The following is a 24,662-nucleotide window of genomic DNA, read 5'->3' on the forward strand; positions in this document are numbered from 1 at the left end:
TGTTGTTGGCTAGACAGAATATCGTGTGTTTAACCGTTTTATTCGCAGGATTAGTCAGTCAGTTAGTGGGCCCCACGGTCCCATAGTAACCGCGGTGGTGGCAGTTTACTCTGAACCAGTAGGTGACGTTGTAATTACCCGTGTCTCACAGGCTCCCTTCTGAGTTGTCTGCGGCTAATTCTTAACGGTTCCTGCGCATTGACTGCGACCAGAGTTCGCACGATCTGTGCGCTGGCACCGTTTAGAAGGCTAAGTGCGGTCAGCCACAAGGGCTCCTGTGACAGTAGAGAACAGATGTAAACACTGCACTTGGGAGGTGATCTGACGTCGGATCTGCGGGCGATCTATTGGTGTGGGTGGGTGATCAGATTGCCCGCAAGGGGCAGGTTAGGGGCTGATTGATGGGTGGCAGTGCCAGGGGGTGATTGGTGGCAGTGCCAGGGGGTGATTGAATGGGTGGCAGTGACAGGGGGTGATTGATGGGTGATTGACAGGTGATCAGTGGTTTATTACAGGGAAGAACAGATGTAACTAATGCACTGGCGAATTGATAAGGGGGGGTCTGAGGGCAATCTGAGCGTGTAGGCGGGTGATTGGGTGCCCGCAAGGGGCAGATTAGGGTCTGATCTAATGGGTAACAGTGACAGGTGGTGATAGGGGGTGATTGATGGGTAATTAGTGGGTGTTTAGGGTAGAGAACAGATGTAAACACTGCACTTGGGAGGTGATCTGACGTCGGATCTGCGGGTGATCTATTGGTGTGGGTGGGTGATCAGATTGCCCGCAAGGGGCAAGTTAGGGGCTGATTGATGGGTGGCAGTGACAGGGGGTGATTGATGGGTGATTGACGGGTGATTGACAGGTGATCAGGGGGATAGAGGTATACAGTACACAGGGGGGGGGGGGGGTCTGGGGAGAATCTGAGGGGTGGGGGGAGGGGTGATCAGGAGTCCCCAGGGGGCAGTTTAGGGTTAAAAAAAAATAGCGTTGACAGATAGTGACAGGGAGTGATTGATGGGTGATTAGGGGGGTGATTGGGTGTAAACAGGGGTCTAGGGGGGTGGGCAGGGGGGGGTCTGAGGGGTGCTGTGGGCAATCAGGGGGCAGGGGGGGGGAGATCAGTGTGCTTGGGTGCAGACTAGGGTGGCTGCAACCTGCCCTGGTGGTCCCTCGGACACTGGGACCACCAGGGCAGGAGGCAGCCTGTATAATACTTTTTGTAAACATTACAAAGTGTATTATACACTTTGTATGCGGCGATCGTAGGGTTAACATCCCGCCGGCGCTTCCGTATGGCCGGCGGGATGTTGCGGCGGATGAGTGGAGTCAAGCGCCGGCGGAGGATCGCGTCACGGATGACGCGATTGCTCCGCCCATCCCCTACAAGGACCGCCGCCATTTGTCAATACGGCGGTCCTTGCGGGGTCCACTTCCCGGCCGCCAATTGTCTATACGGCGATTGGGAAGTGGTTAAACTCACTCCAACCTGAATTATCGCAAATTCTCTATGTTTTAAGAAAGCAAACTTTTGTTTTTCTTACTCTGTCAATGGCAGGTTTCTTAAACTTTGCACAGTTGGTCACTGGGTGACTGGGATTAATATTCAGAAAAGTGGGTGGAGCCTACAAAAGCTAATCAAAATTCACCTATTGATTTTCAAAGGAGTGGAGCCACAGCCAATTAGATTTATTTCATTTCAATGCCAATTATTGATGCCAAAGACCGCAAAGCTCACCAACTAGGTCATCCTTGAGTAATTGTGTGTTAGGATTAGAAAAAGTGGGCAGAGGTAACACCAGCCAATTACATACCCGGGCAACGCCGGGCGACCAGCTAGTTTATACATAATTATTGTAAAAATGAAGCACTTTTTTATTATTGGAGTTCCTCTTTAAGGACTCTATTCACCAAGACACATACTGGTTTGTACTCTGACCTATGGACACCCCTGGAGAGTGTTTGTTTCCATCTGGGTTTCCCTATTCTGGGCTGTTCTGTGCCTTTTCCTGCTTAAAGAGGAGCTGTTAGGTATAAGGTCTCAGAGAAAATAAACACATATATCAGTAGCTAAAGATTGGCTGTACTAACATTACATATGCATTTCACTGTCCACGTTTGGATTTCACAGAATTTGTATATAGTATATGCAGAGATAGATGCTCCTGACAGCTCATGGCAGGCTCCATGTTTTTCTGTCAAATGTGTCGTCATGTCCTGCCTGCTTCCTGATCACAGATAAGCTCCTACTTGAACAACACAGTGTGCAGTGAATATTAATGAGCCATGTGGCTAGGAACAATAGCTGACTCCTGCAGAGTACTCTGCCCCGAGATTTATCAGTGCTACGCGCTGGACTGATTACAAGCTTCTGTAACGTCTCATTAGCAGCCGAGAAGAGGGCCCCAGAATGCTTTGCAGTTTAGTATGCGGCTTGCGTCCTTATGGGTCTATAACAGACTTGCTGATAAGCACACATCAAAGGTAACTGAGATTTTTATCTTCACTAATGGCTTTTGGGCTTCCTTCTAAACTGTTTAACACAGGAGAATAGAGGTTGAAATTAGCTTCTGCAGCCTGACAGTTACTCTTTAAGGTGATGGATACTCTGACCAGTGGGGTAGCTGGGGAGGTGGGGGGGGGGCAAGGGGGGTCATATGTCCCAGGACCTGCACTGGTGGAGCTGTGTTACATACTTAAACTGTTCGAGACCATGTGTAGTGAAAACTACGCTTCACTTCTGGCCGCCTATGCCTGATGCAGCGTAGTTTTAACACCGGGTTACAGAGAATATGCAGCCAGCGGCGGATGAAGACAGGAGTGCCTGGAGCCATGGACTGACAGAGGAGTGTGTCTGCCAGCAGTAGCGTAGCTAAAGAGCTATGGGCCCCGGTGCAAGTTTTACATTGGACCCCCCTAAGCACTCTATACATAACAATTGATACGGCGCACCAAAACCTGCTAAAGACAACCACAGTGTCAAAGGTGCCAGAAGGGGATGGGGAACAGTTTGTTAATGATTATTATCATTTAAAGCATTTATAGAAGTGATCATTACATGCACAGGACCAATAAAGAGCTAATACTGCAGCTGAGGGAGGGCCCTGAGGGGATCCTCTGGCCCAAGGGCCCTGGTGCGGGCGAGACCTCTGCAACCCCTATTGCTACGCCACTGTCTGCCAGCACAGGTGAGACGCTACTCTGCCAAAGGCTCTGCAGAGGCCGAGGGGAGCAACAGCTAAGTTGTCGGGGGAGACACCCCCTACGGCTCTGGGGCCCTGTGGCAATTGCCTTCTTTGCCTCTATGGTAGCGCCAGCCCTGACTGTGCCATAAGAATGCGGTTACCTATGTATTACTTTGTTGGCTGCAGGGATGAACAGACGATTCCGCACCTAACACACACACAGATTCACACTGCCTTTTTTTAAACTGTAGGGCAGGGGAGATGGATTAATGAACTCAACTTTATTAGTTCACATGTCATTTAATGTTGTTCAGATGAATTCATAACCAAAGGGGGATTTTTTCTTCTTAATTTTCTCAGAGTTCACATTTTAAAACTCTTGCCCAGAAGCAATTAAAATATCACGTGCAGTTGAGCCCTAACAGCACAAGCAATGGCCTACATCTCTCCCAGGCACCAGATCTATCACAGGCCTCTAATTGTGCCATGCTTAGAAGTGAGGGAGCCAGTGCAGCATCCTGTGGGGACCTGTCCTGCACACGGAGCAGGCAATCTGTACACTTACAGTGGCATGGTCTGCAAAGCTTGCACTCGCATGATAAAACACCATTTTATTAGGTTTTTCTCCTGGGCATAGGCACAGCTGGGAACACTTCCTATCATTTCATCTACTTTTGTGATGTGATATATGATGATGGTGTCATACAGGGGTGTAACTAGAAATCACCGGGGCCCCCCCTGCAAAAATTTGTATGACACCCCCCCCCGGCCCGCCTAGGGCCGTTTGGTGGGCAGGAGGGGTTGCAGCATGAGGGGAAAGCATGGCCACACATCGGCGGGGAGGGGGACACTTCTCCCCCTCCCTCACCTCGAGTTTTCCCCTCAGCGCACTCCCCTCCTGCAATTATCAATGGTAGCGGGCGGTGGGCAGGAACACATACCTCCATCCACCGCGGAGGTCCGATCTCTAAGTGCCTCACGCTACTTCCTGTTTAAACAGGAAGTAGCGTCAGACACTTAGAGAGCGGAACCTCCGGTGGTGGAACACATGGAGGTATGAGTTCCTGCCCGCCGCCTGCTGCTATTGATAATTGCAGGAGGGGAGCGCGCTGAGGGGAAAGCCCGAGGTGAGGGAGGGGGGGAAAGTGTCCCCCTTCCCGCCGATGTGTGGCCATGCTCTCTCCTCATGCTGCGACCCCTCTGCCCCCCAAAACGGCCCTGAGCCCCAGTGTGCAGGGGCTGCATCCCCTATTGTTTCACCCCTGGCGTCACTAGCTATAGAACCTCTGACTGTCACTGCATTGCACATTGTCTCGTCATCTACTGTTAAAAGGTTTACCATTGCTTCACATATAAATAATATAGCAGTCTGCTGATGATGCCCTGCTGTTTCTGGAAGACATTGTCGCTTCACTAAAGGCCACTATTGAGAAGGGGGTGGCATGTGGAAACATCACAGAGCTAAAGATATGTACACACAGGCAAGAAATGTTGGCTGATAATGACTATTTCAGCATCAATCGTTCTTGTCTGTGTGTACAACGCGGCACCGATTGGTCCTAATTGGGCATTAAGGGTTGTTAAAGGGAACCTTAACCCTTTGGGGACCGGCTGCCTAACCCCCCTTAAAGAACAGGCCATTTTACATGCGGGGGGGGGGGGGAGACATGTGGGGGTAAGGCAGCCGGATCCCCAGTATTCCTAGGTATTCCTAGCTAGGCATGGTGTCCCCTGTGTAGCCCGGTGTCCCCTGAAATGCCAGCAGCCTTTACTCACCTCCCAGGCTCCAGCGATGAGCAGCGCTAGCCCCCTCCGCTCTGGGCGGCATCCCCGCTCGCACTGAGATTAAGTTCCAGGTCGCGGCTTGATGAAGTCATCAAGCCGGGACCCGTCACTTACTTCAGAGCGAGCAGGGATGCTGGCCAGAGAGGAGGGGAGCGACGAACGCCGGGGGAGCGTCAGACCGCCGCTGCTCTGTTAGTGATCACTACGATCCGCTGGCGATCATAGTGATTATGTGATCAAGAGCCAATCACCATGGCCCCTGATCACTGAGGGGAGATGACAGCTATCATATTACAGTTTAATCTCCCCTCTCGGATGCGCACGATCGCGTCGGGAGCGAAAATGGCAGGTGGCGTAGATCCTACTCCGCACCAGGCTTAGACAGCCACAAGTGCATCGTAGTATTTACATTATGCGGTCCCCAAAAGGTTAAGTGACATGCGACATGATGAGTTAGACATGTGTATATACAGTGCATAGCACACAAATAACTATGCTGTGTTGCTTTTCTTCTTCCTCTGCCTGAAAGAGTTAATATTCAGCTATGCAACTCACAGTTCTTCTCCAGTTGGACTACTGATAAGGACTAATGATAAGGAATTAAAGCCATAAAATACTTTGCTCTAGTAAGGTCAGTTCTCTGCCATGAGAGGATAGATTAAAAAAAAGTCAATAGTTCATATATTTGAGCACTCTAAAGCTCCATACACACGCTCAGCAGCGGTCTTTTATGCAGCACAATTGTTGAACAACTTCTGTTGTGAACAAGTTGAAACAGCTAACAAAAAGTCTCTTGCTATTGTTCAAAAAGCTGATAAGACTGATTAGACAGGGGAGGGAGACACTGAGAGCCCAATATTGTGCAGTATGTACTGAAGGGTTAGGATGAAGAGTGTGGTGTTGTAAGATATATACTCACAAGTCTGGGTTACCTGCCAGGCAAACATGTAGGCAGGTGGGGAGATTAGACCTGTCCCCACTCAGGATTAACCACCCTGGCGTTCTGATTAAATCGCCAGGGTGGCTGCGGGAGGGTTTTTTTTAAATAAATAAAAAAACTATTCCATGCAGCCAACTGAAAGTTGGCTGCATGAAAGCCCACTAGAGGGCGCTCCGGAGGCGTTCTTCCGACCGCCTCCGGCGGCCAGAAGTAACACGGAAGGCCGCAATAAGCGGCCTTCCGTGTTTCGCTTACCTCGTCGCCATGGCGACGAGCGGAGTGACGTCATGGACGTCAGCCGACGTCCTGACGTCAGCCGCCTCCGATCCAGCCCTTAGCGCTGGCCGGAACTGTTTGTTCCGGCTACGCTGGGATCGGGCGGCTGGGGGGACCCTCTTTCGCCGCTGCACGCGGCGGATCGCAGCGCTGCAGCGGCGATCAGGCAGCACACGCGGCTGGCAAAGTGCCGGCTGCGTGTGCTGCTTTTTATTTCATTGAAATCGGCCCAGCAGGGCCTGAGCGGCAGCCTCTGGCGGTGTTGGACGAGCTGAGCTCGTCCAGACCGCTCAGCAGGTTAAGAAGTCGCTCTCTGTAGATCAGAAAAAGGGGCCAATTAACCTCCACCAGGGGTGGACACAAATTGTAACAAAGTAACAGAGGCGCCAGTAGTGTAAAATCAAAAAGGTAAAAAGTTTAAAAATTAGGGAGGCAGTAGGTGGCCTTACCTCCCCAGGGCAGACACAAGATAATGTCGATTTTCAACAAAAAATAATTTTATTTACATACTCCAATTAATTGCAACGCGTTTCGTGGGCTCACCCCACTTCATCAGGCTATAGGCAGGAGTAAAACACTTGTGTACAGGATCAGTCAGCTTAGCGCCTCTGTCCAGAGTCCACCTACTGCCTCCCTAATTTTTAGACTTTTTACCTTTTTGATTTTACACTACTGGCGCCTCTGTTACTTTGTTACAAGACTGATAAGACGTCAATCCAACAGTTGGATTGACTTCTTATCAGTCTTATCAGCTTTTTGAACAATAGCAAGAGACTTTTTTTTTAGCTGCTTCAACTTGTTTCACAACAAAAGTTGCTCAGCAATTGTGCTGCATAAAAGACCGCTGTTGAACGTGTGTATGGGGCTTGCTAAGTACACGTGATAAAATTTTCTGGCAGATTTACCTGCCAGATCGATTTTTTTAAAAATGTCCGATCTGAATTTCGATTGGGTTTCTGATCGATTTTCAGACTGATTCCAATAGAAGTGAACGGAAATCGATTGGAAAATCGATCGAAACAGACATGTTGGAAAAAATCGATCTGGCAGGTAAATCTGCCAGAAAATTGTATCGTATGTACCTAGCATAATGCTGGGAATTTTCCATTAAATAGATAAATAATTTCGGATAGGTTTGATCTGATTTCCGATCGTTTTTCTGATTGATTTGTATAGAAGTGATCAGAAAAATGATCAAAACCAGATCACACCTGTCAGAAATGATCTATCAACCCATCGATCTGCTGGGAAATTGCATGGTGTATTCCCAGCATGGACACAGACTGTTACATTCAGCTGAGACAAAACAATAAACCTGTTTTTTTAGTTTTTGAAAACAACATAAACTGTGGGACATCTAAAAGTCTTTTTTTTTTTTTAGGAGTAGGAGGATAGATACAATTGTTTATCTCTTCACTTTGTTTTCACTTAAGCATCACTTTAAGGATCTATTTTGCAGCATCCTTATCGACCATGGGCCCTTAATGGCCATGGGCCCATATGCGATTAACTTTTGCTCCCGAGTTTTCTCTTAGGAGATAATTGTCATAATCTTTTTAAAATAAATTTGAATTATTTTACAATTTAAAAAGTACTTAAAAGTTGGCTCACCCCCTGTGACCTGCCTGCAGCCGCAGTCCTATCCTACGGGGGTCTACATCTCAGCCATACCCCAAGACCAGATAACAGGCCTGGGGGAGGGGTGGGCCTACTCCTCTCCCCGTCCTGCACTTTCCGTGTCCTTACCCCTCCCCCTTCTCTTTACTTTACCTCCTTTGAGGCCCATGTTATCTGCCTCTACCATCCCTTCCCAGTCATTATTGCAGTCCTATACCGCCCCCCCTCCAGTACAATATCGCACTTCCTAGAAAACCTTGCCTCCTAGCTCCCACACATCCTGTCCTCCGACCTCCCAACAATCATCCTCGGAGACTTTAACATTCCAATTGATGAGCCTACCACCTCTGCTGCCATTCAGCTTCTCTCGCTCACCAACTCCCTTGGCCTCACTCAGTGGCGGCTCCAGGAATTTTTTTTAGGGGGTGCTATGCAGGTGCTGGACCAATTTCCGGGGGAGCTGACGGCCTGCGCCGCGGCGAAAAAATAGGCGTGGTCATGACCGGATGAGGGCGGGGCTAACTGTAATTTAAAGTGGACCCAGGGTGAGAGTGATATGGTGGCTGCCATATTTATTTCCTTTTAAACAATTCTAGTTGCCTGGCAGCCCTGCTGATCTATTTGGCTGTAGTAGTGAACTGAATTACACCAGAAACAAGCATGCAGCTAATCTTGTCAGTTCTGACAATATTGTCAGAAACCCCTGACCTGCTGCATGCTTGTTCAGGGTCTATGGTTGAAAGAATTAGAGGCAGAGGACCAACACGGCAGCCAGGCAGCTGGTATTACTTAAAAGGAGATAAATATGGCAGCCTCAATATTATTCTCACCTCGGGTTCCCTTTAACCTGCCTGGCGTTCTATTAAGATCGCCAGGCAGGCTGCGGGAGGGTTTTTTTTTAATAAAAAAAAAACTATTTCATGCAGCCAACTGAAAGTTGGTTGCATGAAAGCCCACTAGAGGGCGCTCCGGAGGCGTTCTTCCGATCGCCTCCGGCGCCCAGAATAAACAAGGAAGGCCGCAATGAGCGGCCTTCCTTGTTTTGCTTACATCGTCGCCATAGCGACGAGCGGAGTGACGTCATCGACGTCAGTCGACGTCCTGACGTCAGCCGCCTCCGATCCAGCCCTTAGCGCTGGCCGGAACTTTTTGTTCCGGCTACGCTGGGCTCAGGCGGCTGGGGGGACCCTCTTTCGCCGCTGCTCGCGGCGGCGATCAGGCAGCACACGCGGCTGGCAAAGTGCCGGCTGCGTGTGCTGCTTTTTATTTCAGCCAAATCGGCCCAGCAGGGCCTGAGCGGCAGGCTCCGGCGGTACTGGACGAGCTGAGCTCGTCCAGACCGCCCAGCAGGTTAAAAGTGCAACGCAAAGACAGAGGGCCCAAGTTTTGGTGACCCTTTTCCCAGAAAATTCACATAATTGTGCAGGTTTTCTCAAGAAAATACACGTAATGTGAGCAGATTTTAACAAAAAACACGTCCAATGACCCCAATATGCACAATCGTTATCAGATATGGTCCCAATATGCACAATCGGTAGCAGATATGGTCCCAATATGCACAATCGGTAGCAGATATGGTCCCAATATGCACAATCGGTAGCAGATATGGTCCCAATATGCACAATCGGTAGCAGATATGGTCCCAATATGCACAATCGGTAGCAGATATGGCCCCAATATGCACAATCGGTAGCAGATATGGCCCCAATATGCACAATCGGTAGCAGATATGACCCCAATATGCACAATCGGTAGCAGATATGACCCCAATATGCACAATCGGTAGCAGATATGACCCCAATATGCACAATCGGTAGCAGATATGACCCCAATATGCACAATCAGTAGCAGATATGGCCCCAATATGCACAATCGGTAGCAGATATGGCCCCAATATGCACAATCGGTAGCAGATATGGCCCCAATATGCACAAATCGGTAGCAGATATGGCCCCAATATGCACAAATCGGTAGCAGATATGACCCCAATATGCACAATCGGTAGCAGAAATGACCCCAATATGCACAATCGGTAGCAGATATGGCCCCAATATGCACAAATCGGTAGCAGATATGACCCCAATATGCACAATCGGTAGCAGAAATGACCCCAATATGCACAATCGGTAGCAGAAATGACCCCAATATGCACAATCGGTAGCAGAAATGACCCCAATATGCACAATCGGTAGCAGAAATGACCCCAATATGCACAATCGGTAGCAGATATGACCCCAATATGCACAATCGGTAGCAGATATGACCCCAATATGCACAATCGGTAGCAGATATGACCCCAATATGCACAATCGGTAGCAGATATGACCCCAATATGCACAATCGGTAGCAGATATGACCCCAATATGCACAATCGGTAGCAGATATGACCCCAATATGCACAATCGGTAGCAGATATGACCCCAATATGCACAATCGGTAGCAGATATGACCCCAATATGCACAATCGGTAGCAGAAATGACCCCAATATGCACAATCGGTAGCAGAAATGACCCCAATATGCACAATCGGTAGCAGAAATGACCCCAATATGCACAATCGGTAGCAGAAATAACCCCAATATGCACAATCGGTAGCAGATATGACCCCAATATGCACAATCGGTAGCAGATATGACCCCAATATGCACAATCGGTAGCAGATATGACCCCAATATGCACAATCGGTAGCAGATATGACCCCAATATGCACAATCCGTAGCAAATATGGCCCCAATATGCACAATCCGTAGCAGATATGGCCCCAATATGCACAATCCGTAGCAGATATGGCCCCAATATGCACAATCAGCATCACCTGAAAAAGAAAAGAAAAACCCATTTACTCACCTACAGCCGAAGACCTTCTTTCCCGACCTCCTGTCCCGACCTCCTGTCCCGACCTCCTTGAGGCGCGCAGCGCCCGCGCGCCCACGATCCTCTTCCTTCCCGACGTCACGACGAGACTTCCTGCCTGCATGCAGAGAGCAGGGCTACGGGAAAATGGCCGCCCGAAGTCTGCAGAGCAGGGCTCCGGGCGGCCATCTTACCGTAGCCCTGCCTGCTGCTCCGGGCTGCCGCTGTGTGAACTGACTTGGCGTCTTTTAGACGCCTGAAGTCAGTTCACTCCAGGGGGTGCTTTGGGGGTGCTTGGACAATTCTAGGGGGTGCTCGAGCACGCCCAAGCACCCCCCTGGCGCCGCCCCTGGCCTCACTCAACATACTAACGCCACAACCCACAGTGCTGGTAATACTCTGGACCTAATTTTCTCCAAAGCCATCACACTTACAAACCTGGACACTGCACCATTCCCCATCTCCGACCACCACCTCATCTCCTTCACCCTCACTCCATCCAGCACCCCCTGTCCCCCTCCACAAACTGGACGTTGGCAGAGAGATCTGCGCAACCTTGACCCCAATGTACTAGCCACTCCCCTCCACTCCCTCTCCTCCTCCCTCCCCAGCCTAACCTGCCCCAACTAAGCGGCAGCTCAATACAACAGTAACCTCTCCGCAGCCTTAGATCATGCTGCTCCCCTGACCTTTCGTACCAACATTCGCCCCAACCCCCAACCTTGGCACACTGCCCTCACAAAAAAACTACACAATGAGACACGAGCTGCAGAACGCAAATGGAGAAAATCCTGCCACAACCATGATTTCCTGGGGTACAAGACCAAGTTGCAGACGTACCATACTGCCCTCGCTCATAGCAAACAGATATACTTCACTCACTTGATCGCTACCCAAGCCTCCAACCCACGTCATCTTTTTGCCACCTTCAATGCCCTACTCAACCCCACACCTCCTCCCCCAACCTCCACCCTCTCAGCCACTGACCTGTCAAACTACTTCATCAACAAAATTACAACCATCTGGAGGGATATTTCTCTCCTCCACTCTATCGCCCCGCCTCCCCACCACATCCGACTCCTGCCTCTTTCTCCTCCCTTAGCTCCTTCAATCCTGTCACGGTGGAGGAAGTCAACCAGCTGCTGGCAACCTCACCTGCCACTTCCTGCCCCCTCGATCCGGTCCCATCTGATTCTCTGCGTCCACATTTTTCTGGTCTGGCCCCTGTCCTCACCCACCTGTTCAACCTCTCCTTCTCCACCGGCATCTTCCCCTCCATATTCTAACAGGCCACTGTGCTTCCCCTGCTAAAGAAATCTTCACTTGACCCTGCTCTGCCATCCAACTACCGCCCAATCTCTCTCCTCCCTTTTGCCTCGAAAATTCTTGAACGCCTGACCCACCAACGCCTGACCAACTTTTTTAATTCCAACTCCCTTCTCGATCCTCTGCAATCTGGTTTTCGCACAGCCCATTCTACAGAAACAGCCCTCACCAAGGTGGTCGATGACCTTGCCCTTGCCAAAGCCGAAGGTAAGTACTCCATCCTGCTCCTCCTGGACCTCTCCTCGGCATTTGACACTGTCGACCACTCCCTCCTCCTCCACTCCCTGAAGCTAATGGGCATTCAGGACCTAGCCTTATGCAGGAGAACAGAGGCACCAAAAGGATAAAAGGAAGCTAAATGAGCTTAAAAAACAAATTCTTGGTAAATAGAGGAGGTAGTGGTGGACTTACCTCCTCCAAGTAGACACACAACGACTGTAGTAAAGACAGTCAATATATTTTATTTATGAACTCCAAATATGCAACGCATTTCGCAGGCTTGATCCCGCTTCATCAGGCAATAACAACGGAGCAATAGCATATGTGGTCAGTAGAAGAGCCAGGCACCTTGTGTGCACCACTACCTCCTCTATTTACCAAGAATTTGGTTTTTAAGCTCATTTAGCTTCCTTTTATCCTTTTGGTGCCTCTGTTCTCCTGCATAATATTGAGTCCACCCTGGGTGGAGGGTTGAACCCCCTTTTTTCTCATCTACAGAGAGCGACTTCTTATTCCTGAGTGGGGTCAGGAAAATCTCCCCACCTGCCTTTACAGTGGTTGCCTAATGGTAACCCTGGTTTGTGAGTATTAATATTTACTCTATTTAATAACCATTTACCAGTACATATTACACTATTGGGGCTCTTGGTGTTCCTTGTTTTCAGGACCTAGCCTTAGACTGGATCTCCTCCTACCTCTCCAACCGCTCCTTCACAACATTTTTCAATGGCTCCTCATCCACTCCTACACCCTGCAGGCAGGTCAGAGGGAGTGAGCCAAGTTTCCGTAAGGGCAAGAAAGGTGAGGGTTTTTGAGATAAAGAGGTCATGGATAGTTGTAAGCTTGTTGCGGATAGATCTGGCATTCCAGAGAGCGACAGATAGAGGAAGAGATTGTCTGAGTATGGGGCGGATGGGAATGAGATTGGGGCGAGAATGTTCGTGGGTATGGGGAGGGTGGGAGGTGCGGCGGGGAGAGGGGCTTGGTGCGTGAATTTGGTTGTGGTGGGTGAGGTGGGAAGTATGAGGAGGGGAATGGGGGGGCTGGGAGACCAGAGTGGGCCTGGGGTTAGGATGTGTGGCGAGAAGTGGACAAAGGACCAGGGGGAAGAGCAGATGGAGCCAGAACATGAGGCACCAATAGGGCGGGTGATTAAGGGAAAGAGGAGGAGGTATGAGGGGGGTACGCATAATGATGTGTTGGGGATACATACTGTTGCACTGGGTGTGGTGGTGAAATAGGTAGGGAAAATGGTGTAGCAGAGGTTGGAGGATACTTGGTGGTGGGCTTAACTAGGGCAATGGAGCAGCGTTTAGTAGATTATCAGTGCAGTTTGTTTTTGTTTGGTGGGGTGGTTTGTAGGCTGTGCAGTTCAGATTCAAACACAGAGATGATTTAGTTAGACAGCAATAGTGTGCAGCAATACAAGTAAATTACACCAAAGATAATGTTACCTTGATGTGGTGTTTATTTCTGCTGAATTACTGGTGAATTCAGGTAAATTCGTTTTCCGCCCTTTGAAAGCTACCCTTAGAAAGCGAACCTAATGGTCGCGAACCGACAATGCGGCCTCCTTATATACACATAGCTATAGCAATGTGTAATCAGGAAGGCCTGGTCAGCTCAGCTGGCAGACAATATGCAAATTAACTATCAAAAGTATCTTGTGTACCGTATATACTCGCATATAAGCCGACTCGCATATAAGCCGAGGTACCCACTTTTCCCCCATAAACCAGGAAAAAGTGATTGACTCGCATATAAGCCCCCACCCCATTATAGCTTCGGGATAAATAACCAAATGTGCTCCCATTATGAGACATCCCCTCTTTCCAAAGCCAAACAGGCCCCCAGTATGAAGCAGCCGACCTCCCCATAGCCAGATGTGCATCCATGTCTCTGCTAATTACCCCTCACATCTGCTTAGCACCCAGCCTCTTCTAGACACACATCCTGCTGACAACCAGGGACATTGCCCAAGAAAAATCTTCTACACCCTGGAGTCTGGACTCTTAAATGCTGCTAATAGGAGTGTATTTCCCCATGATGGCAGATTAGAACTATCACCAGACAAACACAGGACAAATCAGTGAGGTGAAGCTGGACTCACCAGGGCACTAAGTGCTTCTCACTGATCTGCAAAGCTGCAGGCACAGAATGCACCTGATCCTTGAGACACACAGCCCACATCTGCCATAAATAACTTCATTCTATTCTCCTCTGCATGTCTCATCTCCATGTGCACTCACGAGCTGTCTTCCTGACTGCTGCCATCTACTGGGCATGTGCGGAAAATAGCAAAGCATGCAGGGAGATGTAGTTTCTTGAAGCCCGGAATTTACTTGTAACTTTGACTCACTTTACTCTGCTCCCTCCTCACACGCTGAAGCCGGGCAATGTACAGTTGCTTCTTGTATTCTCAATACTGCATCCTCCGTGGCAAGGCTGTGCTGTTATGTGCCAATAGATGTGTTTATGTGACAGGCAGCCACACGCTGTTATATTATGCCCGGATCTGTATATTGCCATGGCTCCAGCTCACTATCAGAGCTTCATGATAGTGAGCTACAGCCACAGCAATATACAGATCCGGGCATAATATAACAGCGTGTGGCTGCCTGTCACATAAACACATCTATTGGCACATAACAGCACAGCCTTGCCACGGAGGATGCAGTATTGAGAATACAAGAAGCAACTGTACATTGCCCGGCTTCAGCGTGTGAGGAGGGAGTGGAGTGAAAGTTACATCAAAAGGATGCCTGCTCCGTAATGCTGCACGCTCTGGGAACGCTGGGGAACATCAGTCTGTTTACTGCTGCACTAACGCGTCATGGGAAGGACAGACATAGCGGGGGCACAGCCAGATGACTCGCATAGAAGCCGAGGGGTAGACTTTTCAGTACATTTTTTGTACTGAAAAATTCGGCTTCTATGCGAGTATATACGGGTATCTTCTTGCTTGCTGGTTTAAAGTGAACCCGAAGCGAGTAAAATTGTTTAAAATAAACACATGACAAAGCTGCAAATGAATATTACATACTAACCTCACAGTCAGTTCCTCTCAGAAGCTCACCATTTTCTTCTTACAGTGATCCCTTCCAGTTCTGACAATATTTTGTCAGAACTGAAATATACCAGTTGCTGTCAGTTATATATCAGCAGCTGTCAGTTACAACTGAATGTGCAAGGTAATGTCCATGTTTCTCTATGGCTCAAGTGCATGATATTACAGTTTAACAGTGCTCTGACCAGGAAGCTGTAATGGGGTAATGACCATTTTTACCATGGAGGACAAAGAATTCCATTAATCACAGAGGACAAATAGGACGTAGGAGAGGAGAAAGAGATTGAGGAGTAGACTACACAGGAGGTAAGTATGACCTGTGTTTGTTTATTGTGACTTTTTATTTTCAGTTCAGGTTCTCTTTAAAGGGCATTTTATGACAAGGTGTAAAAATATTACCTAGGAGAAAACTCAGGAGAAAAAGTAAATTGCATGTGGGCCATGATGCGGCAGTGTTTCCCCAAAAATATACATAATGCACAGCAGATCCCTCAAAATACTCATAATGTGACAGCATTTTCACCAAATACACATAATGTGCACCTTTCTAATAAAATACACAAAATGAGGCAGGATTTCCCCGAAAATACACACAATGCTGCAGCGTTCCCCAAAAAATACACATAATGCATCAGCGTTCCCCAGAAAATACACATAATGCATCAGCGTACCCCAGAAAATACACATAATGCTGCAGCGTTTCCCAGAAAATACACATAATGCATCAGCGTTCCCCAGAAAATACACATAATGCATCAGTGTTCCCCAGAAAATACACATAATGCTGCAGCGTTTCCCAGAAAATACACATAATGCAGCAGCGTTTCCCAGAAAATACACATAATGCAGCAGCGTTCCCCAGAAAATACACATAATGCAGCAGCGTTCCCCAGAAAATACACATAATGCATCAGCGTTTTCCAGAAAATACACATAATGCAGCAGCGTTCCCCAGAAAATACACATAATGCAGCAGCGTTCCCCAGAAAATACACATAATTCGGCAGCGTTCCCCAGAAAATACACATAATGCATCAGCGTTCCCCAGAAAATACACATAATGCGGCATCATTTTACCAGAAAATACACGTAATGTGGAAGTGTTTCACCAGAAAATACACATAATTTGTCAGCGTTTCACCCAAAAAATACACATAATGTGTCAGCATTTCACCCAAAAAATACATGTAATGTGTCAGCATTTCACCCAAAAAATACATGTAATGTGGCAGTGTTTCACCCAAAAAATACATGTAATGTGGCAGTGTTTCACCAGAAAATACACATAATGCGGCTGTGTTTCACTAGAAAATACATTAAATGTGTGTGTGATGTACAAATGCATGTCCATACACAAAGCAAGCCATAAAAGGTCACCTAGAAATATGCACATGTGTGTGAATACACGTATGCTGGACTCCTTAATGGCATAATTTGAAATATGAAAAGAAATACAGTGCACAATAATAAGTATAGGTATGTGGCTGTTTTAATACAACTGAAATGTGCTAGAAAAGATTGGAACCTGCCAAAGTACACCAGTGGCGTACCTATGGAATTTGACACCCGGTGCGGATTATTCACAGACACCCCCCAAAAACAACCAATTTTTTTGATGGGAGGGTTGATGGGTTGGTGCGCCGAGCGTGTCACTGCACATTTTGTTTTTTTTGGGGGGGAAAAGGAGTCATCAGGATGTGGACGGAGCTAACCGTTATGAAACTCTGTACTCTATACAGTGCTGCAGAAGATATCAGTGCCATTGGCTTCTGCAACAGCAGACTGCCCTGCATTATTGATTAATTACTCTGATCAGGATAAATAAAATAATCAATAGTCTGGTATTACAGCAGCCAGTGCACATGGCTACTAATGACAGGCAGCTTCTGAAGCACTAAACACATCCTGCCACCTCTCCCTGTTAATGTCCCAGCTGCAGCACAGCAATCATTCTCTCTACTCACCCTGCTGCTCTGCACATTCACTCACTGCATGTAGAGAGCGAGGAGACAAATTGCCCAAGGGACAGGAAGGGGGAGGGGTGCTACATCTAGAGCAGGAAGTAGTACAGTCCCCTGCACTGCCTGCTGCCATTTCCCCGAATGTTGCCGAAACTTTGAAAAAAGGTCCCAGATAGAAAAACACAGTGGCTGAGCATCACAGCCAGTGGCGTAGCTAAGAGGCTGTGGGCCCCAGTGCAAGTTTTACTTTGGGGCCCCTCCAGCATTCTATGCATAACAATTGATATGGCGCACCAAAACCAGTCAAGGACAACCACAGTGTCAGAGGTGCAAGAAAGGGGATGGGAAACCGTGTCTTAATGATCCCTACTATTCAAAGCATCTATAGAAGTGAATATTAGCAACACAGAACCAAATAAAGAGCTAATACTGAAGTTGAGTATGGGCCCCTTGGGGTCACTGTAGCCCAAGGGCCCAGATGCGGTTGCTACCTCTGCACCCCCTATTGCTACGCCACTGATCACAGCGGCACCTCTAGCCATGGCTAAACCCGTGGCTGTGAGCACCTGCAGCCCTATGGTAGGTACGCCACTGAGGTACACACACGTATTTTCTTAGGCCTCATTCACAGTGGTACATTGCGGTGCAGCGTAAAGGGGACTTTGTAACGTGGCTTACTGCACTGCAATGCACCACCTATGCGACATTCACAGTGCGGCGGTAGCGTCCTGGTATAAGGTGTTGCATTATAGTTACGTGCTGCATGTAGTGCATTACCGCTAAACACAAGCATTAAAAGGTAAAGTGAAGCATACTTTTCACTGGCTGTATGCGACACAACGCGGCCGTAACGTGCGGTATGACTTTCACTTTATGTTGCATTGTGTTTCTGTGATACAGGAAACACAACGCAACCTCCCACTGGGATTGTGGCTTACTTGCTTGCACTTGATTTTATGACTTTTGATTTAACTCGTAAGTGAACTAAAGCTATTCTTTTGATTCAATCGCCTGCAGTAGTGTGACGATTAATAAAATAAAACAGTTTCTGCCTTTCCGGAAAACGATGCAGGGGTGTTACGTTAAAGGCCACTCGTCCGGCCAGTCTGGCTTGTGGATGGTGACGGCTGCTCGCGGCCCTGCTGTGACTGACACACGGACAAGTTCATGCAAGCGTTGTCCCCTTTGGTGATTTCTGTTCCACCGAACTTCCGAAAAGGCCACTCGAGTGGGGGAAATATTTCAAATTTTCTTTCTGGACTTTTAGCACAGAGCTTGTTGTGCGCGGCAGAATTTTACCTGTTTGGCCTCTTCCCCACACCGATCCCTGCCCTGGCGGGAGATGTTTCGGTCCTGTTCCTTGCTGACCATTTCCCCACACCGACCCCTGCCCTGGCGGGAGATGTTATGCTCCTGTCCCGTGCTGATGATTTCCCTTTCCCCACAGGCTGATTGTGAATGGAATGACAGATGTCTCTAAAGATCAGCAAGGCCCGAGCCCATTAACTAACTTACAGGCTGACATTTCTCAAGAAAAGATGACTGGCAGCCTGACCCCCACCTTCAGTCACCGCAGCAACAGGAAATCTGCTTAAATGTCACCAATACTCAAGTCACGGGAAAACAGAAAAGACTGATACAAAACTGGAGAGGAACTGAGAGTGTTTAAGATGCCTGTCAGGGACTTGGGAAGTAAAGAAATATAAGAAAGTGACAGCTTTAAAAATATATGTTTGGTTTTTTTGTTCTGTTACAGTTTGTTCATCTCACCCTCCTCTTTTTTTCCCCTTCATTATTTAGTAAATATACTATGAATATATAAAAACGACACATTTTTTAAAAGATCTGCAGGTGTCATTTTATCTGTTGGTGGGATAGGCCAAGGTGAAATGGAAGCAGGAAATTTCTGCACCCGATAAATATTGTTTAGAAAATTAGAAGGTTATAGTTTTTGAAATTTCTTTAGTTTTGAGAAAATTAGAACGTTAAAGTTTATGAAATTTTTATCGTTTTCAAAAATGGAAAGTTTATAGTTGTTGAAATGTTTGGTCTTTTGTATTTAAGAATTTTTCTTTTTTGAAAATTATCGTTTTAAAATTTAATTAGAAAGTTATATTGAAATTTTTTTGTCTTTTGCATTTAACAGTTTTTTCTTTTGTGATGCATGTGGTTTTAGGGTTAGGCGTTAGGAAGGGGGGTTTAGGTTAGGTGTCAGGAATGGGGGTCTTAGGGTTAGGCGTAAGGAAGGGGAGTTTTAAGGTTAGGCATCAGGAAGGGGGTTTTAGGGTTAGGCATCAGATTCCGGAAGAGGGGTTTTAGGCTGGCCGGCGTGAGAGTCCTGCGCTTGTGCGGTTCTGTATCTCTGTACCGTTCATGCAAAGGATTCTCATGCCGGCCGTGGTGATGACGCGTAGCCGACGGCGTGATGACGCGTAGCGTGTGTGATAGAGACGTGTACTGGTGACTCCATCGCCGAAGTTGCCGATTTACGGAGCCGGCCTGTGGGATCGGGGGAGAAGCCAGGAGGAAGGTGGGGGACCTTGTTGGCTATGGTGGGCTGGTGGAAGCCCCAGGTAAGTGCAAATTGTGCTTTTAAAATGTGCTCAGTGTCCCTTTAAAAACCTTTGGTCATGTGACCACAAGCAGCTGCAGGCGATAACAGTGGAGCTACAGTGCTGATAGGTGGAGCATTGTCATGGTGATCAATCTGGCAGGTGATGAGTCACAGCTATGTGATTAGATTGCAAACTGGATTCCTGCAGTCATATTCACATGGTCTCCACTAGTAATTCCGGACATAACCACCCAACACCAGCAGTGACTTTCCCTGCAGCTGAATTTTTGGACTTTGCAGACAATTCAAGCTTTGTAAAGTCTGGCCATACAGTCTAAATAAAGGTGCGTACACACATGCCACTATAGTCGTTTGAAACAATCGTTCCCCGATCATTTCAAACGATCGTTTAAAAAAAAGAAGCCAACGACCATTAAGTCTAACGACGGACGAGCTAGATCGTTAAAAACGAACGATCTAGCTTGGCGGACTTTTTCCACAGACGATCGTTTCCAAAAGTAGTACATCGTTGGAAAACGGTCGTTCGTACTAGGCTTGACATGCGCATTTCGCTATTTCTCCATGGAACTTTTCATTTTTATGCGCAAGCGCAGTAGTTGCTTTACGTGGTGTAACGTTCCTTCTAACGATCAGATCGTTACACACCTTTAAAAGCTAACTTTACTTAGGTCGTTCTTTCCTCAATTAAAAGTTCGTTCGTCGTTCGTAACGAACGATCGTTGTCGTATGTGCGTACGTGGCTTTAATGTGGCAAACAGATCAATCCCTCTGAGATCTGAATCAGACCAGATTAGGATTTCATCCCTACATACACTGTACACAGATTTTACTATGAGACATCTCTGGTGCCTGAAGCTATTCCCCTTTTGGACCTAGCATAACCTCTCAGTGCTAAATACTATATTCCCTCTCACAGTGTAATACATGATCACCCAGTTCCCTAATACTGCACCCACACCAAAGCCAAGAGAACACTTTTCCTGCCACTATTCCCCCAAATACTCCCAGAATTCTCGAGACAGAGCCCTAAAGACAGGTGATGAGTCACAGCTCCCCCCCTGCAAAACTTTGGATGCCCAATTCCCCCCCCCCAAACAGAAATTGGAAAGGCAGGGCAGGCAGGAGGTACCAGTATAGGTAGCCAGATATAGGTGCCCCCAGTATAGGTAGCCAGGTATTGTTATCCCCAGTGTAAGTGGCCAAGTATAGGTGTCCCCAGTATAGGTAGCCAGGTATAGGCGCCCCAGTATAGGTAGCCAAGTATAGGCGCCCCAGTATAGGTAGCCAAGTATAGGTGCCCCCAGTATAGGTAGCCAAGTATAGGTGCCCCCAGTATAGGTAGCCAGGTATTGTTATCCCCAGTGTAAGTGGCCAAGTATAGGTGTCCCCAGTATAGGTAGCCAGGTATAGGCGCCCCAGTATAGGTAGCCAAGTATAGGCGCCCCAGTATAGGTAGCCAAGTATAGGTGCCCCCAGTATAGGTAGCCAAGTATAGGTGCCCCCAGTATAGGTAGCCAAGTATAGGTGCCCCCAGTATAGGTAGCCAAGTATAGGTGCCCCCAGTTGCCCCAGAACTGGTAGCAAAGTATAGATGCCCCAATATAGGTTAGCCAGCTATAGGTGCCCCCAGTATAGTTAGCCTGGAGGGGGGGCAGCTGGCACACACAGCCATGAGAAGGGAGGGACCCTTCAGCACTTCCCCTCCAGAATTAGAGCAGCGGCCGGGCTGGGAGACTCACCTCACTTACGTGTTCCATGCGCTGGATCTTCACGTGTGTTCCTGCTGCTCCCCCCTCCTGCACTACGCCCTGCCCACAAAAAATGACCCTATGCAGGTCCCAGAGCCACGGGCTCCCCCCAGCCCCCGGGCTTCTCTCCCTGCCCCCCCTCCCCAGTTGCATTCACCGTGGGGGTGATTGTTACTCCCCTGCCTAGAGATGAGCGCTTCACGATAACATTTATTAATTGTGAAAATGTTGTCTTCCTCAGAAAATTCACAAAATTGCAATTCAAATGCATGCTCCTTTGGCCCACATTATACAATGTACTAATTGTATGCCAGTAAAATGGAAAGCAGCGAGATAAAATAAGCACAGACACACACACACAGGTTCTCACATAATTTGGTGCTAACTTTAGTGGGTAATAGCCAGGGCCGGATTTACCATATGGCACTATAGGCACTTGCCTACAGGCGCCTGATGGAAAGGCGTCTCACTCCCCTCCCCGAGTCCCTCTCACCCTCCTTCCCTGTGTAGAGTCCACATGAGAGTGTAACCCTGCTCTCGGCATTCCACTGACGTAATCTACCTTCATCAAGGGCACCTCTAACGAATTAATATTAAGGGTACTTCTGGCTACCAATACTAAGGGACATCCGTAGCTACCTATGACACGCAAGGGAAGTAAGGGAGTAGCGACAGCTGGGACAGCCAGCACACTTGTGGAGCAGTTCTGCAGGGTTTATAGGTACATGGAGGTAGAAGTCTTAGGTGCCAGGACAACTGTGCCTATAGGCTCCTGTAATGTAAATCCGGGCCTGGTAATAGCAAAACATACATGATGTATCCCATGCTGTTTTTAACAAGCACTCACTGGGTACAGGCACTCGTGGTGACACCAAACACTGGAGGAGGCCAGGAGTCACGCCAGCAGAGCAAAACACTGCATGCGGCATGGGGGGGGGGGGGGGGGGGGGAGTGGGGGGAGGCGCAGGCCTGGTCGTCTGTCCATGATGCCAAGTGAGGCGACTTCATCAGGCGGCAGAAGTCTGGGTACAGCAGCACCAGGCAGAAACCGGAAGTGAAAAGAGTGCCTGGCCAACCTATACTGGGGGCGACTGTGCCTGGCTTACCTATACTGGGGATCTGTCTAAAGTTATTGATTTATAAAGCGCCAACATATTCCTTGAAGCTGTACAAAGTAAGAAACAAACATGGGGTACATAATAAAACAGACCAGTATACAAAATATACACCAATATCACTAAATACAGAATTGGTACAAAAATACAGAATTGGTAATAACAGTGACAAAATTAATATAATTAAATGTGTAACAAAATCCAAGACACAAAAGGGTGAGAGAGCACTGCCCTTGCGAGCTTAAAAGTTGAGAAGAATAGGGGGGACCAAGAGGTGGGGTAGTGTACAATATTCATACATAGAGGCAGTGTGTTTCAGGTTATAGGAAGTACAACTTGGCCAGAGGTCAAAAGGGGAACTGACTGAAAGTTAGAGCGTGTGCTTCAAAACACACAATTTGCTCACTCCCAGTCCGAGCTAAAGCAATTTCCTACCTTTATTTGGTCAGCAGGCGCCAGTCAGCCAATCAGGTGTACTGTTATACACCCTTTGCCTGCCGTACCAAATCTAGCAGGAACTGCATAAATTAGGTAGCATTCAGGTGGGAGGCTTCGGTTGGACGTAATCATAGATTACATCTGTTACAGGGACGCCCCGTGTAGTCACATCTCCCATATGGTCGCCTCCCTAACCACTCACCTGTCAACTGCATCCTGGAAGCTGCAAAACATTTTTAAAAGTTTAAAGTTAGAGCATATGCTTGACAGAAAAAGTGAGTTTTAAGGAGCGTTTAACGATATCAAAGGTTGGCGAGTGATGGATGTGTTGTGGCAGTCTGGCAGGGGATTCCAGAGAAGGGGTGAAGCCCGTGAGAAAACTTATATATGTTACGGCCAGAACCCGAAGTGTGGCCACTTCTAGTTCTGGCCGGCCACTTCGGGTTCTGGCCGGCCAATTTGCGAAGTGGCCGCAGCGCAGCGGCCAATGTTAGAAATGCAAAGCTACACTTATTTTACGGCCGTCTCGCTGCGGCCAAATGTATTAAAAGTTGCTTAAATTTAATTAAATATAGCCGGCGGCGATGTGATAGATGAAGCCGCCGGCTTTCGCACTGCCCCCCCCCCCCCCGCCTCTCTCCTTGTCCCCGCCTTCCATACAATACGGAGCCGCCGGGAGAGTCGTTCGTCGCGGCAGGGGAAGCAGAGCGGGGAGGCTGCAGACATTGCTTCTGCCAGCGCCCGCTCTGCAGGAACGGCAGGATTCCCCTGCCGCGACGAACGACTCTCGGGGGACACGCGTGTCCCCGCCCGGCTGCTCCGTATGTCGTATAGGAGGCAGGGGAGAGGAGAGAGGCGGGGGGGGGAGGAGGAGAGGAGGAGGAGGCAGTGCGAAAGCCGGCGGCTTCATCTATCACATCGCCGCCGGCTATATTTAATTAAATTAAGCAACTTTTAATACATTTGGCCGCAGCGAGACGGCTGTAAAATAAATGTAAACTTTCCATTTCTAACATTGGCCGCTGCGCTGCGGCCACTTTGCACATTGGCCGGCCAGAACCCGAAGTGGCTGGCCAGAACTAGAAGTGGCCACACTTCGGGTTCTGGCCGTAACATATACGAGAATGCGAGGAGGTGATTCTAGAGGAGGACAACAGAAGGTCATGTGCCGATCTGAGATTGCTGTTGGGCTGGTATCTGAAAATTAGTGAGGAGATGTACGGGGGAGAGCGACTGTGGAGAGCTTTGCAAGTTAGAGTTAAACGTTTGAACTGGACCCTCTGGTTAAGTGGTAGCCACTGAAGAGCTTGACAGAGAGGAGCAGCAGGGGAAGAGCGAGAAGAAAGATGAATGAGACGAGCAGTCAAGTTCAGTACAGGTTGGAGCGGTGCCAGTCTGTTAGTTGGTAGTCCACAAAGTAATATCTTTTAATAGATATTATAAGAGCATGTATTAATATTTTAGTTGCGTTTCGTAATGTATAGCCAGCTTTACTCCTAGCCACCGTTAGCATCCCAGTACCTGTCTTTTCTCTAATGACTGCGTGATTATTCAACAATA

General features: G+C 48.2%; 1 long non-coding RNA gene across 1 annotated transcript in view; it reads right to left on the reverse strand.

The window, feature by feature from the left end:
• Window positions 1–14,458, reverse strand: part of LOC137528843 (uncharacterized) — a 71,292-nt gene extending 56,834 nt beyond the window's left edge. Inside the window, exon 1 of the long non-coding RNA XR_011023482.1 lies at window positions 14,309–14,458. This is a non-coding gene — a long non-coding RNA (uncharacterized lncRNA). The remainder of the gene's footprint in view (window positions 1–14,308) is intronic.
• Window positions 14,459–24,662: the final 10,204 nt, after the last annotated feature.

The sequence above is a fragment of the Hyperolius riggenbachi genome, chromosome 8 (genome assembly GCF_040937935.1).
Source record: "Hyperolius riggenbachi isolate aHypRig1 chromosome 8, aHypRig1.pri, whole genome shotgun sequence".
In the NCBI taxonomy this organism is placed as follows: Eukaryota; Metazoa; Chordata; class Amphibia; order Anura; family Hyperoliidae; genus Hyperolius; species Hyperolius riggenbachi.